The sequence below is a fragment of the Podarcis filfolensis genome (assembly GCF_964270895.1).
Source record: "Podarcis filfolensis genome assembly, chromosome: 2".
Classification (NCBI taxonomy): Eukaryota; Metazoa; Chordata; class Lepidosauria; order Squamata; family Lacertidae; genus Podarcis; species Podarcis filfolensis.
Window position 1 is genome coordinate 57,912,855 of NC_139605.1, and position 15,418 is coordinate 57,928,272.

At 41.7% G+C, this 15,418-nt stretch overlaps 1 protein-coding gene across 8 annotated transcripts in view; it reads left to right on the forward strand.

The window, feature by feature from the left end:
* EBF1 (EBF transcription factor 1) overlaps positions 1-15,418 on the forward strand; it is a 373,513-nt gene that overhangs the window by 260,985 nt on the left and 97,110 nt on the right. The gene's annotated exons all lie outside the window — the stretch shown is intronic.

Consider the following 15,418-nt stretch of genomic DNA (forward strand, 5'->3'; position numbering starts at 1 on the left):
AGGCACATGGGAGACCGGTGCACTCTTTGCAAATTCTTAAATAACTGATTCGCTTACTGTGGCACATTGTAGCTATCACATGACAGTTACAATGGTCACATGGTTGTATGAATCGGGTCTTGTGTTTCAAGAAGCAGAACTGAACAAAATGGTCTGCTTTTTTTAAATAAAAAAATGGAGCATAATCCAAAATTGGTTTCCATGCATTATATTTTACATACTGTGATTTAGAGCAAGATTAAGAGATGGGGTAGTTTTCTCCTCTTTGTCCCATGGACAGAGTCTTAGGTTGTTTCCAGACATCCACAGAAGCCCTCACTTGATTCGTTTGAGGATTATGTTGCCAGACTCAAAAAAGAGCCAAGGTCAGGTTTCAGTAAACCAATTTTCAGAACAAAATCGTATGTTAATATATTTACACGTCCCTCTTATAACTGAGAGCCAGATTAGGACATAGAGTACTTTCTTGTAGCTATCTGGATATTCATTTAAAACTGAATCTAAAAATTCAGACTTTCATCATAGCCTTGGTCAAATGACCATTTATCACCCTGATTCTGGCATCTATAAAATGAGAAAATAAAATTTTATTTATTTATTTGAAACACATCTGTCCTGTCATTCTTCCTTAAAAGGAAACCAACATAGCTAACAATCCATAATGCAAGACCTTAAAAAAATGCAAAACATGGCGAATAAATTCTTACCAGCATATCAAAACCACATAAGTCAATAAGCATACAGTACTCATCACCTGCACACACTTCCCTCAAGAGCTCTGAAACAGAAATGTTATACCTGTCCCTTGAAAAAGACGTGGGGGTGTGTGGCAGATGTTCTTTACTGGGAAGCCAATCCATAGCCTTGGGCCACCTGTCCATAGTGACTGCGAATCTAGGCTCTGCTTGTAGTGGCTCACCTGGAAGATGCCAGATGCTACAAATGGCTAAAGGCCTAACAATTGAAGCGTTTGGGTTTGGTCAGTGGCACTGGCAGAAAAGCTAACATGCCAAATCTACATGGCTAAAGGAAGGACAAGCCCCCCCATTTTTAACATGGCATGGCAACTGATTATATCTTACATGAGACAGGAGCAGCAGGCAAGGATTCCCCCGACATTCTCATGGTGGCCTTTGGAGAAATCTCCTTGATTAGGGTATATTCTTGTATGCTATTTGTATGTATGGCGTGACAATGTGTTTTCCTTTCATTCAAATAATATCCTGAATGCTCGTATGGATGAATAACGTAAATGCAGTCAAGTTGTTTGCAACTGTTCTTGATTTTTTATTTCATTTTGAAATATATAATAAACCTTTTTTTAAAACACACACACATTAAAAACAAAACAAAAGCCCTAGTCTCTGACAGAAGTGGGATGCTAGCAAGAGGCTCAAATGATGAGACATGCAGGCTCTTATGGGAGCAAGTTGTTCTTCCAGTCACTGAAGGTCTAGGGATGTCTGTTGCTGGTAGTTAACTAACTTCCCTGGGCTGCTGAGAATAAATAAAATAAGCAATGAAAAAACCAATCATTTAAAAATAGTTGGTACCAAAAAACAAAAAGGCAACTATACAATGTATGATGGCTGGGGAAACTGTGGTCTTCCAGGTGTTGCAGCATGTCAACATCTGGACGTGCTTCAACATTCCCATCCCTGCTATATATATTAATCATTGCAAATTAATTAATCATCGTGAGTTGTTGCCACCTTAGTCATAAAATAGAGTGTGTAAACTGTAATTATAAGAGCTGGTAGTGGGCACAAACAAGGTATATCGGAATCTGCCTACTTGTGTGTGGCTTACTTCACTATCTCATTCCTAACTTCACACAGGTAGGCTGTGATCCTGTGTACACCTACCTTGGAGTAAACCCCACTGTATACAGTTGGCTTCATTCTGACAAAACGTGCATAGGATTGTGATGTTAGTGAAGCCACAGGGGAAGGTTCAGCCAGATTTTGGTATGTGTCTAGGGTGCTGATTCCTCACAATTCCCATTCAGTGTGTTTGTGTGTGTGTGTGTGTGTGTGTGTGTGTGTGTGTGAAGTCTTCTCATGCCTGATACCTAATCCAGTTTTCATGGACGGTCAAGGAAGCTAAATACCATGGAAATAGCAGCAGAGTGAAAATGTGCTTTCCCATCATTAGATAAATCAATACTCAACAGAAATTCTCTCACCTCAATATTTTAGTGTGATATCATCAGACCCTACCATTTTTCTTTGCATACATTCAGAATTACTGGAACAACTTACGTGAGTAAATGTAGTTATGCAGAAAATGCATAATGAATCAGGTCCACAAGTTTGCACTTTCTAACCTAAAATTCTTAGCTCTGCAGTGTTTCTTATTATGTAAACATAACTTACATCTGTATTTATTTAGCTTTAACTTTTTAGGCTATAACTCATACTATAGATTTTTTACATCCCTGCCAACAACCTAATTTAATAAACAAACCACTGTCATAATTTTTGCCTGATTTTACTAAGGAATGTGCAAACTGTTATTTTATTAATTAGCAAGACGCAAAGCTATACAAAGGATATTTATTCATTCATCCTTGAAGTGTCCTAACATAAACCATAGTCCTTCAAAGCCTGCTTTTTTATTTTTTAAGGAGATATTTCCCCCCTACAAGGAGGCCACATGAATACCTGCCAGTTACTAAGACAGCGCTAGATTCCTTCAAGCTTGGAAATATTCCTGTTCTCACACTTAGAGCACAACTATCTGCTCTAAATATTTCCCATACTTCCACCCCATGAGATGAGGTAATGTTTTGGGGAAAGCAAAGGAAATCGTACTTTATTATAGCAGTTTTCTTGACAGTTCAGCTCATGACAGTCAACACCAAATTCTGTAGTTCTACTATTATCTTCTAAAACTGGAATTAAGGTTTCTAGAGCCACTCTCCAAATGTTTCCCATTTACTTATTTGAAACAGTTTGGAAGCCATTGGGGAATGCTCACCTTTTTAAGAGACCATTGTGCTGGAGAAGTAGCTCACTTCAGGGTTGGCTCAACAATTAAGCAAAGTGAGCTGGCTGCCCTAGACACCAGATGTTGTGGAGGGTGGTGGCAGCCCCTCTGGCCATTCACCCAGAGCCTTTATGCCAGCATCGGGAAGCCTTTGTCTCTCCATATGTTGTTAGCCCCATTAGCTGCAGCCAGCATGGCCAATGGTCATGGATGATGAGAGGTCACCAACGAAATCTAATATCCAGAAATGGTCCACAGATTTAAGATTCAGGACAGGGAATCCTGTTCTCATAACCACAGGATGTTGTGGATCTCTTTCCAAATATAGTCTTGTGTAGAAGAGTGTTTCTGGTGCAATGTGTGTTATTAGTTTATTATTACATTGATTATTATTATTACATAGCTTGAAGAGTAGGCAGACTTACGTGTTTTACAATTAGGCCTATTTTTGTTACTGTTGCCTATATAGTACTGAGCCAGTCATACAAGGTGTCACCTTCTAGAGCAGCCTTTCTCAACCTTTGGTTCCTAGATATTGTTGGACTGCAACTTCCATAATCCCTAGCTAACAGGACCAGTAGTCAGGGATGATTGGAGTTGTAGTCCAACAACATCTGAAGACCCAAAGCTGTCCTAAAGGACTCTTTTTGCCCTCCCAGTTTGGTTCCAACGATTTCGTGTGTCAGAAATCTGGTATGCTTTGGGGTTATCCAGCCTTTTTTTCCATTTATAGTCCACTTGTCAGTCAGTAAAAAGGAAAGTTACTCTCAGTGGTTTATCTCAGTGTAATCAAAATCATGCTTTTACATCCACCAAGTTCTTGATAAAACATACATAAATAAATAAATACGTTACTCAACTAAATGTTTCTATATTTAAAAAGTAATAGCTGGCAAATGCTAAGCAGCATTGTGTGGTACAAGCAGGGTAAACCACAGTAATCAGTGGCTTTCCATTGTTATTATGGTTTACTCAGTTAATAGGTTCTTCTTCTTCTTTTTTTAGAGAGAGGAAGAAATTCTGCTTGATTATTTCAAAACTTATTTAGATACATTAAGATGTTTACAGAGAAACCAATGTACCCAAAATCAATATTGACCTCCAGGGTTGTAGCTTTATAAGGAAAACTCCCCCCCCCCAAAAAAAAAACCCAGACCAAAAGACATTTGAAGGAAAGTGGTTATGATACAGAATTTGCCAGGTAAAATAATGTCTTTACCACCCTACCCACCCAGCCCCAACAGAGGTGGATGTGAGATATGTAGAGACTTAGGCCTGACTCTCTTCCGTCCTGCCACAGAAGTTTTGTGTACCATATTAACAAGTCACTGTAGTACTTTTTTTTTTCTTTAAGGGTGAAAGAGATCATATCAGTTGTAAATAAATTCCATAAGTATATGAGTTTAACTAGAGTATCTTTTCGCTTTCTGGGGAGGGGTGGATTCTTTTCCTGTGTATGTACACACACACACACACACACACACACACACTTGTATTAATCTATCATATTTATATACCAGCTTACAGTAAAATCTTATTAATGAGATAAGTTAAAATGCATAAAACAACTTTTTAAATGCACTTATGCTGCACCACCACTCTTGTATTTGACAGTGTTATATTAAGGCTGCACTGTGAAGTGGTGTTAGGAGTTGCTTTGTTAGCCTGGTGCTATTACCTCCTTTGAGTAATATTTTGACAACTATGCACCAAAGCAGTTATTACCTACAGTGATTACTTGCTAGAATGCAGTTTGTCCTTTGACTGTATCCCTGTAGGCTGCTCTATTCACAGCTCCCAGAAATTCTTCTGTGGGTATCCTCACTTCGTAATCTGTTCAGGCAGAATTTCATTTCCTCATTTCTGAGGTTGACTTCAAACAGCCAAGGCAGTGAACAAGGTTGTAAAACCACCATGGGCTCCATTTTGACAGTCGTAAAATGTGTGCATATATTCTGACATGCTATAGACTACTACATAGTATAGGCACGATCATGGCTTATCTTCTCCTGAACTAGAGGGACCTCAGCAGTAAAATGATGTGACACTTCAGAGGAATTCTGGAAAAGAATGAGCTGCAACCTCTTCACTGGTGTCAGCATTGTAGCCGCTATCTCACCCCTTGGTCTGAATTCTCTGATAACCACAGTTCAGTCGTCTGTAACTAGGGGGATGAGGTTGCAATGTCTTAGCAAAATGTGAGCCTGATTAACTCTCTCTTTTTATATAAATTAAGCACTGACTAGAAGAGTAGTGGGATGTGGGTGGCGCTGTGGGTTAAACCACAGAGCCTAGGACTTGCCGATCAGGTGGTCGGCGGTTTGAATCCCCATGACGGGGTGAGCTCCCGTTGCTCAGTCCCAGCTTCTGCCAACCTAGCAGTTCAAAAGCACAAAGTGCAAGTAGGTAAATAGGTACCGCTCCGGCAGGAAGGTAAACGGCGTTTCCGTGCTCTGCTCTGGTTCGCCAGAAGCGGCTTAGTCATGCTGGCCACATGACCTGGAAGCTGTACGCCGGCTCCCTCGGCCAATAAAGCGAGATGAGCGCCGCAACCCAGAGTCAGTCACAACTGGACCTAATGGTCAGGGGTCCCTTTACCTTTAGAAGAGTATATAGATGAATATAAACATCTGGGTGAAATTAAGACAGTTAGGAACACTGTTGTAGCCAGTGGAGGCTTGTCCAGTGAGGGCACTGTCCCAGCAGCCTTAGTCTGCCCTCAGCCAGCCTCCATCTTCCCGCCTTCTTTCTCACAACCAGTTCAGAGAGCTGCTCTGCCAGTCATTGGCTCTGGCTTCACCTCCTGTTGGTCTTCCTACCTTTTTCCCCCTTTCAGTTTCAATGGGCACTTGCTACCGCTGGTTATCACTGCTAAAAAGCTTGCCATGTGGCATCGGTAACCACAGCGAGGGTAATTATCTGTAGCTCATGACCCCATAGTAGACCCCAGTGCTACCAGGCAAGCAGCGCCCTGGATTTTCAAATAGCTGCAAGATGTAAGCAGACATTGTTTTCCATTTCACCTTGTATTTGGTCACTTGCAGCTGTGTTTCTGTTCCTTTGCAGTTCGCCTTCTGCCTTGCTGCCTGCTGTGGTCAAATTATGCAGCCGATGTAGTTTGTGCAATTAATTATGTAAATTAGGTAATTACGTTGTCACTATGTTATTCCACTCCATTAATTTCAGTGCAAAGAAAATGCAGTTCAAATGGGTGGTGGTGGTAATCCATTCTGTATCATTTGCGGATTGAAAGGAACACCAACAAGAAACATGGATAGAACTCACTGGATTGATTTCCATTTTGAACAGGGGACAGATAACTGAACACTGACAATTTCCACTCCTGCTTCTGTTTTCATTGGAATCCCCCAACATCCCTCATTGCAAAGGAGTGGTGGCACTGGCCCTGTGTTATCAGAGGCGACAGATATCACAGACCACCTCCTCCAGCCTGGCCCAATGACTTGTGGCAAGCTTTCTAGTGGCTGAGAAAGCAATCCACAGCTGCTGAGCACACTACAAATATTATAGTCACCTAGAGGCTCTTTTGAAGCATTCTCCATGTTGGGGCCGTGACACGTGTATCAGCCCTAAGTAAGCTGGGGGGAAGTTGTCAGGCAAGGAAAGAACATGGAAATGGGCCGTACATCAGATTTGCAAAAGCAGGCAAGGTGGCAATAGGAAGGACAAAATAAGTGAGCCCACAGTTCCCTTAGTGTAAAATAAAGATGTTAGTGCTGCTCCGGCACATGTTGAGAAGATAGCTCAAATCTTGCATTTCCACCAGATAACAAAGCAGTGATGTTCAGGTGAAATCCTGCTTCGTTCAGCGGGGGCCCGGTTTCACTGTAGATGTGTGCAAAGTTTTATCAGCACGCTCAATAGCCTCGCTTCAAAGTAATTTCCCAGCCTGCAGGTTGTATTTATTTGAATTTAAAGCCAATTGCACAATTGGTTTGTCTCTTTTTCTCCCTCTCCACGGCATAATGCAGTAGCCTCAAAATTATAGTGCTAGGGACCCTGTCGGCTCGCATGCTCTAACACTTTATTATCTAATGATCTAATATGCAACAAGGCAAAGAGGAGGTGCTCATCACTCTGACAGGATGCCTAAGAGAAGTGACTAAATTACTTTATGTACCATTAGCGCTAGCAGCCATGGTGAACTCACCGTGAGCATTTATGCAAATACTCCCGAATATATTCAAGTGGCCTTGTCAAGCTGACAACTGACAAGCAGTTTAAATGGCTCTCTCTTCCTTTTTTTTTTTTTAAGGGCCAGGGCTGTGCTTTTTTCCTTCTCACTTTCCCCCTCTACCCTGTGCAATTACTGGATCTCTTTGGCAACTGCTTTGATTCTATATCAGTCTCAACAAATAGCAGAAGCCAAAAAGGCAGTAGGCTGGTGGGTGGTGGGATAGCCAAGCCGGCCTGTGTACATTTTTCATATGGTAAAAGTACACATCTTACAGGTATGGCAAATTAGATGGGTCATTCCAGTGGTGGAACTACATTTTGGGAGCCCTGAAGCTTGAAGCCTCCGGGTATAGGGCGGTATATAAATTCAATAAAGAATAATAGTAGTAGTAATAATAATAATAATAATAATAATAATAATAATAATAATAATAATAATAAACTGTTATGGGGACCCCTTAGCAACCAGTAATGATGTTTGTTACCTTCTTCAATGGGATTGTTCCACGACAGATCAACATATTTAAAAAATAATAATTACATCTCAGATTTTGATTTAAATTGCTGTACTGGATTATCTCATATGTCAAAGTCGCTGGTGTGAATAAAAATGTCCTATGCCTTATAGTTTTTGATTCGTGTGGCTCAAATTGGGTCTAATAGACCCCCCAAAAATTAAAAAATGTGGGCTAAAGTCACTTCTGGAGCCTCTCTGGGATTAGGGCCCTGACGCTTAAGTCTCATTAATTTCATAGTAGATCCGCCCTGGGCCATTCTATTGGTCCATTTTAAATACTGCAAGTTTTGAACATTTTTCCTTTTCCTAAGCTCTAGTTCAGTGGCAGAGCTTCTGATTTGCATGCAGAAGGTTCCAGGTTCAATAGGGCTTGGAGAGATCTCTTTCTGAAACCCTGGAGATCTCCTGCCATTCAGTGTAGAAAGCACTGCGCTAGATGAACCTGTGGTCTGATAAGGCATGTTCCTATGTTCCCATGTAATTCCCAGGGTCTGACCAAAATAGGATCAAGGATACATCTGACTATTGGGTATTTGGTTCCGTTATATGATGCGTTGAAGCCATATATATTTATTTTATCAGTTAAGTTTCACACAGAACCTATTTACAATATTTGTTTGTTTATTACAAACATAACACCTTTCCTCCAGTGAGCTCAGGGTGGCATACATAGATCTTGTTTTCCCCATTTTATTCATACAACAACCCTGTGAGGTTGAGCATGAGCAACTGGCCCAAGGTTACCAAGTGCGCTTCATGACTGAGTGGAGATTTGAACACTGGTCTTCCAGGTCCTTGTCCAGCGCTCTATCTGCTATACCACGCTGGTATACACCATTTTTTAATGAACTAATGCTATGGCTAGGAGGCAGAGGAGGATTACCACCAACAGCAAAAGTTATCCTCTCTTTGGACTTGTGCATTAACATTTCCTGTATTCACGAAGCTCTGGAATAGACTCTGAGATAGATACTAAGTATTAGAACGGGCTATGAAATAATGATTCATTTGCCTTAAACCTTTTACACCAGACCTGCAGTTTAGGTGGGGGTGATGTTCCAGGAATAGTACATAAAGCCAAAGTTGGTTGCAATGGCAGGTGGGATTGCCAAAGCCCCCCCCCCACTTTCCACCCCCATTGTTATCTTGTTTAAGCAGCCCAGCGCATAAAGCTGAATGTGCGCAACTTCAACATGCGTAAGTTGTGACTCTACTGTATAAACTTTCAGAAATATGACCTATAATATCAAGGCTGCACTGAAATTGCAAACCAAGACTGTTATTTTAAAGAATAGTCAGATCTCCTACATACGTCTTTGGGAGCAGATTCTGGAATTATGTGACATTCCACCATAGTATGTCTCTGCATTGGCTCAAAGCCTTTCAAGGGTTTGTTTAAATCATTGCGGATGCTGAATATATTGCTACTGTGATGAAAATTTCCCCCACATTTCCTCCTGCACACTATTAACCATCACTTACTTGGAAAATACATTTTATTTGAAAATTATCAAAGGGAAGTTTTGTGTTTGTGTATTAAAATTCTCATAGGAAAGGTACATGGTTTTTGTTGCAGCTGACTTCCTTTCAGAGTGGTCAAGCTGTGTTTGTGGGTGCCTTTTCTTTCATTTTATAATTCCAGTAATTCTGCAAACTTTCTCAGTGCCCATATCCTCATGTCATCAGGTGGGCTTTTCTGGGAGCATGAGAAAGTGGTCTTGCTGTGGACCTCACAGCTTTATTTCTTTTCTTTTTTTAAAAAAAGTGAAGAGTTTTTCTTACTTTAAAAGAAATGAATGCAGAGAATGCTTCCTTTAAAACCAAAATAAGTGAGTGCCCGGATCTCTGGTGTTTGGTAGGCAGCCTCCCTGTCTTCCTTTACTTCACATAGCTCAGGGCAAGACATCATGGGGTAACTCTTACCTCATTTTTTTCTAAATTAGGAAGTGCAAGCAACCAGGGAGGCTGCAGAGTGATGGAAAAAATGTTTAATGGAAAGAGTGTTGTTGTTGTTCAGTCATTTAGCCGTGTCCAACTCTTTGTGACCCCATGGACCAGAGCACGCCAGGCACTCCTGTCTTCCACTGTCTCCCGCAGTTTGGTCAGACTCATGTTTGTAGCTTCAAGAACACTATCCAACCATCTCGTCCTCTGTCGTCCCCTTCTCCTTGTGCCCTCCATCTTTCCCAACATCAGGGTCTTTTCCAGGGAGTCTTCTCTTCTCATGAGGTGGCCAAAGTATTGGAGTCTCAGCTTCAGGATCTGTCCTTCCAGTGAGCACTCAGGGCTGATTTCCTTAAGAATGGATAGGTTTGATCTTCTTGCAGTCCATGGGACTCTCAAGAGTCTCCTCCAGCACCATAATTCAAAAGCATCAATTCTTTGTTGATCAGCCTTTTTTATGGTCCAGCTCTCACTTCCAATGGAAAGAGTAGCCACCCACAACCATAAAAGCAATACAGAAAGCTCGACTTTCTCTATGCCTAGGGTTGTATCCAATGGAGTCATCCCATTAGCGCAGGGACTTCTGCCTGTGCAATGGGACTTCCTCTCCCTCTCCTCTTCCTGTGCCCACCCTGAATCTGCCCCAGCCTCAAAAACAGATTTGGGGATGTAGGGGCAAAGACAAAGTCACATTGCGCAGGTGGAAGTCTTTGTGCTAACAAGATGACTTCACTGGAAATCACACCAGAATTCTTAAGAAACTCCAAAGTGCCCTGTGGAAGAGCCAGGAGAAATGGAAGCTTTATTTTGCATTGGAGGACAGATTTTGGCACAGCACTAGAACATCTATCCTTGCTGCATATGGAAGGCAGCAGCCATCGGTGCAAGAAGCCAGTGGTGTCAATAGATAGCTCATGACAGAACCAGAAAGTACAGACCCAGGTTGCTTTTCTGTGTTATTCCAATCATCTTTCCCCACCCCGATCTGTAGCTGGTTTGAGACAGAAATAACTGCAACCATTGCTGTTTGGGTTTTGCAGATTTGGAATATTTAACAGTCAGCGTGTCAAAGCAAAACTGTATCCTGCATTCTAGCAACGTATAATAGTTTTCAAAGATTAAGCGTCTCCCTGCTTCATGTGCAGTCATACCTTCATCTGTGAATTTATGGTAGTATTATGGTTTAATGAATTGAACAAGTCCCTGAACAACAACAAACATCCTTTTTTGTTCAAATTTAGGTACTGCACACTTTGTTCTTCAGATGAATAATAAATCCAATATGTTTCTTTGGCAGTAAACTCCAAGCTACCTTTATTGCACATTACTAATAAGTGCTCAAGGGTTTGTGTGTGCGCGCGCGCATGCATGTGTGTGTGTATTTGCAAAGCGCCACTGTTACTTATGCTGCAAGACACACAGAGGCTGCAAATTTATATTCCGACAGGCAGAGGCAAACCTCTGAGAACAGATGGAGCAGAGTTCACCACAAAGGTTTAATCCTATCAAGATGATTCCTCTATGGCCATCTGGATTATCCAACACACAAATTCAGTGCTTGTTAAAAATACAACGTAGGCCAAGATTAACGTCACAGATTTTCCAGTAGACTTGTTCATGTTTGATTTTATGATTCCCAGGCTCTGGAAAATTGCATTAAATGATATCCTCTTTTTTTAGAAAAGAAATCAAAACAAGAATAAGAGCACAAGGACGTCGTGAGTTTTTATTTGTAGAAACCAAATTACAGTCTGTTGTTCCCCAACAATTTCCTCATTTTTTTTAAGGGTTTCTTTAATTTGACTACTGTCTTCCTGCAGTGTCCAAAAAAGCAGAATTTATCCAAAAGTAGGAGAATTGATAAATGTTGTCACGGTATGAGAGCAAGTAGATTTCTTGATTACAACAAGCGTGGCAATCAACTGAATTAGTAAATAATTAATGATTCCTTATTTATACCGTTTTATTTATTGGCCATTTTACACTTGTCTAGGGTTGGGAGTTCTAACCTATAGACTTCCGTTTCAGTTCTTCCTGCAGTGCTGATGCAAAACCTCTGTGCAGCTGATGTAATTTCATTAGCATGATTTTGAAAATCTGCCTAACACAACACGCAGTGTGGGGCGAGGGAGGAAGTGGGATAGTTTCATTTGAAATTAGGCCACATTCAATTTAGCCTGCGGTCTATTCACCATATTTATAACTGCGTAAACAATTTACTAACAAGCTTGAATTAGTACATTCATACTTTAAATAATTACAATCTGTTATCAATCATTACCATGAAATGAATAGAGTTACTGTAAATGAGGTCAAAACCTGGGGTTCTCAGGGTAGGGTAGGCTGGGATGCCATTTATTTTCAATGGAATAGGCACCATTTCCATCTTCTAGCCTTGGCCAAGCCAGATGTGTTTGTGAAGCTGGGAGAGACAACAAGCAGGTATGGCAGAAGCAGTCAGGCATCTGGATAGACAATTTTCTATTTCCCCATGGCTTTTCCAGTGCTTAGGGTTTTCTCTTTTTCCAGGGCTTCTCCCAGGTTTGGATCTTCAGTTGTGGTAGGAAGTTGCCGTGGCAGCTGCCTGCCTGCCTCAGTTCCACAAAGAGCTCTGGCTTGGGTCAAGTGACTTTTTATCTATGTAGCATCCCAGAAGAGTTTAAAATCCATTTAATAAAGGGAACTGAGTACATTTGGCCATCCAGATGCTGTTGAATTCAAAATCCCATCAGTCTCAGATGGTCAGAGCTTTAGTCCAACAACATCTGAACGGCCAGGTTTCCTCATTCCTGATTTAAAATAAGTAGACTGGTTTTAAGTCTTCTTCAAAAGCATCCCACCCACCCACCCCATCCAATAGATTTTATTAAAGCATCCCACTTTGACCACTGAAGTAATGTGACCAAGTGCATGTCTCCATCACTAACACTACAGATGCTGAGAGTGTTTGTGCACATTGTGCAGGTCAATAAATCCCATCCTGATGTCCATAAGGAGAGCCTGCTGGGTCTTGCCAATGGCCCATCTAGTCCAGCATCCTGCTGGACTAACAGTGGCCAACCAGATCACTGTGGTAAACCCACAAGCAGAACCTGGGCACAAGAGCACTTTCCTCCGGGGGTTTCTGGCACCAGGTATTCTGAAGCATTTCTGCCTCTGACAATGGGGGCAAATAGCTGTTGCAGCCTCTGTTTCGCAGTCCAGGAAAGACCTCCTGCATTCTGGATCCTGTCCAGACATTCTGGCAGATTCCACTGAAGCTTTTCTACAGTGGAACCAAGTGGTCTCCACATCTCTGATCCCAGTAATCATCTGTCTACAGACAAAGGCTTTGGATCCCCCATAGTGCTTAAGCACGCACTGTCTTTGTCCCAGCTCAGTAAACAATTAAACAATTAAATTACAGACTTGCAGCAAAATGCTTTATTGGGTATTTAAGCTGTATTTCCTTTTGCCTCTCTTGCCTTCTACTTCTCTTGCTTTTCTTCCTCCCTTTCACCAACAGTTCACAGTCCCCCTCTCCCCATAACCTAGACCCCCTGCGAGGATTTCTCCCTAGGTCTTGTCTTTATAAGTAATGGACATAATTTAAAACAGTAATTTAAGCATAATTACTAGCATAATAATAGGAAATCCATTAAAAGTTTTCCTCTTCTGCAGTGGTTCCATTGACTCTAGTAGAACTGGTAGGGAACAAGTAGCGCAAAGTTTGCCTTTTAATTGCTCTGCAGAATTATAGTCCATATTGGGCCATGTACACATTAGCAGCTGAAAGCGCAGTGAGTTCGCTTTTCCCTACTGCGTTTCCAGTCTCATTTGCACGTTGCTGTGCACACCAGAGGGAGTGGGGGGTGGGAATGTCTTTGTCCAATGCACATTACCTGTTTGGATTCCCCATGGCTTCAACTCTCCCTCCTCCCAAATTCCTGGAAGCTGCCATCTGTATGTGCACAACAGCTGTCTCAAATGGATGCACCTCAGCTTAACTGAAGTGAATGTGGCTTGCATTTTCAAATCAGATAGAAGCTGGTTTGAGGGGAAATGCATCAAACAGCAGTATTTCTGAAGAAGATACGGTTTCTCAAGTAGATAAGTGGAGTATATCTTAATGCCACATTAGTATTTAGATCAGTTAGGCTGTAATACCTGGGAGTAAATATAACCAATTTCAGTGGAACTTCTGAATACATGCAATAGGACCAGTGTTGTTTTTCTGTGGGTACTCAAGAGTACACAGTCCCGGCACCTCTTTTCCTTAGAAGAAAAGCACTGCATAGTACTGTATTGCATATTAGGAAGCTAACCCAATGTAGAAATGCTAAGAGACATGTGTGGATCACTGCCTTGTCATGGCAAAGGGGCTTGAATAACTCCAAGAAACTCTGAGCTATGCCGTGAAGGGCCACCTAAGACAGACAGGTCATAGACAAGAGTTTAGACTAAATGTGATCCACCTAGAGAAGGAACTGGCAAACCACTCCAGTATTTTGCCAAGAAAACTCCATGGACATTAAAAAGGAGAAGCTTTGAGAAGAAAGTGAGAGTTTCCAAGGCATGCTCTGGTTCATGGGGTCACGGAGAGTCGAACACGACTAAGATGACTAAACAACAACAACAAAATGTGTGTGTGTGTGTGTGTGTGTGAAGTGAGTGTATTCTTCAATCAAACCAAACAAAAGGTTTGGGCATTAAATTTTCATATGCTCCCTGGGCTTCTCTAAGCTTACAGAGAGTATGTAAAGGGTCTCTGCTTACATTTTAGTTCAGGCAGGTTGGGGAACTTCAGAACCTCCTGCATTACACAAGCTATTTTGCTTTCCAGTGTGATGAGTTTCCCTGATCTGTGCCTCAGGGACAGGCTCCTGGGGGTCTTCAACACAGTGAGGTCTTTTTCACAGTTCCTTTTAATGCCCTGGCCTGGGCTTTGTGGGGTGGAGTGGAAAGGACAAATTGTTGAAGAGGCACGTGAAGGCATCCTGAAAAATAGAGGTGCTTTTCAACCACATATGAAAGTTTAAAAAATGAAGTTTAAAATCCCATTTTGGCAAACCTCTAGTAAAAACATGTTCTCACATTCCTGTAGAAATAGGGATGTCTCATACTACATGTATACCAAGTGTCAACTTTGTGGAAAATGCAGAAAGGCCTTAATTATTTGAGGATACTCTGACTCTCTGGCTCTGCTCATGTAATAGACTTCTGCGTGCACAATAGAACTCCCTCCCCTGTCCCCTCAAAATCCGCTCCAGAAGATTGAGGGAGGTGTCTTCTAAAGCAGACTTTTTTGTGGGTGGAGAAGAAGTGAACTCTACACTGATGTGTTGAATGCAACCCTTTCAGGTTGCTTTTGCTTTTAAGAGGGAGAAGTACACAACTTTCCCATGTTCAGAAGTCTAGTAATTGGGGTTCCTTGGAGTATATATGTAACCAACTTTTAGCTGTGTGGGTGATAGGAAAGAATTCCATTTTGGAACCCTCAGAACGAGGGAAAGGAAAGAACTGTGCTTCAAGGATGTGCCTCCTCTGAACCCAGTCCCCTCCTCACGTTCCTTGAAGGCAGAGATAGAAAGCTTGTGGCCCTCCAGATATAGGTGGACTTCTGTGTCCACCAGGAGGGGAACTGTAGCTCAGCAGCAACAGGAATACCAGATTCCCATCCCTGTTTGCCACAAAAGGATAATTTGTGTTGGAACTGGGTCAAGAGGGGAGCTGAGCCCAAGCTCTTCCACAGCCTGTGACTTCAGGGTGAAATGAATTTGAGCTTGCTACCTC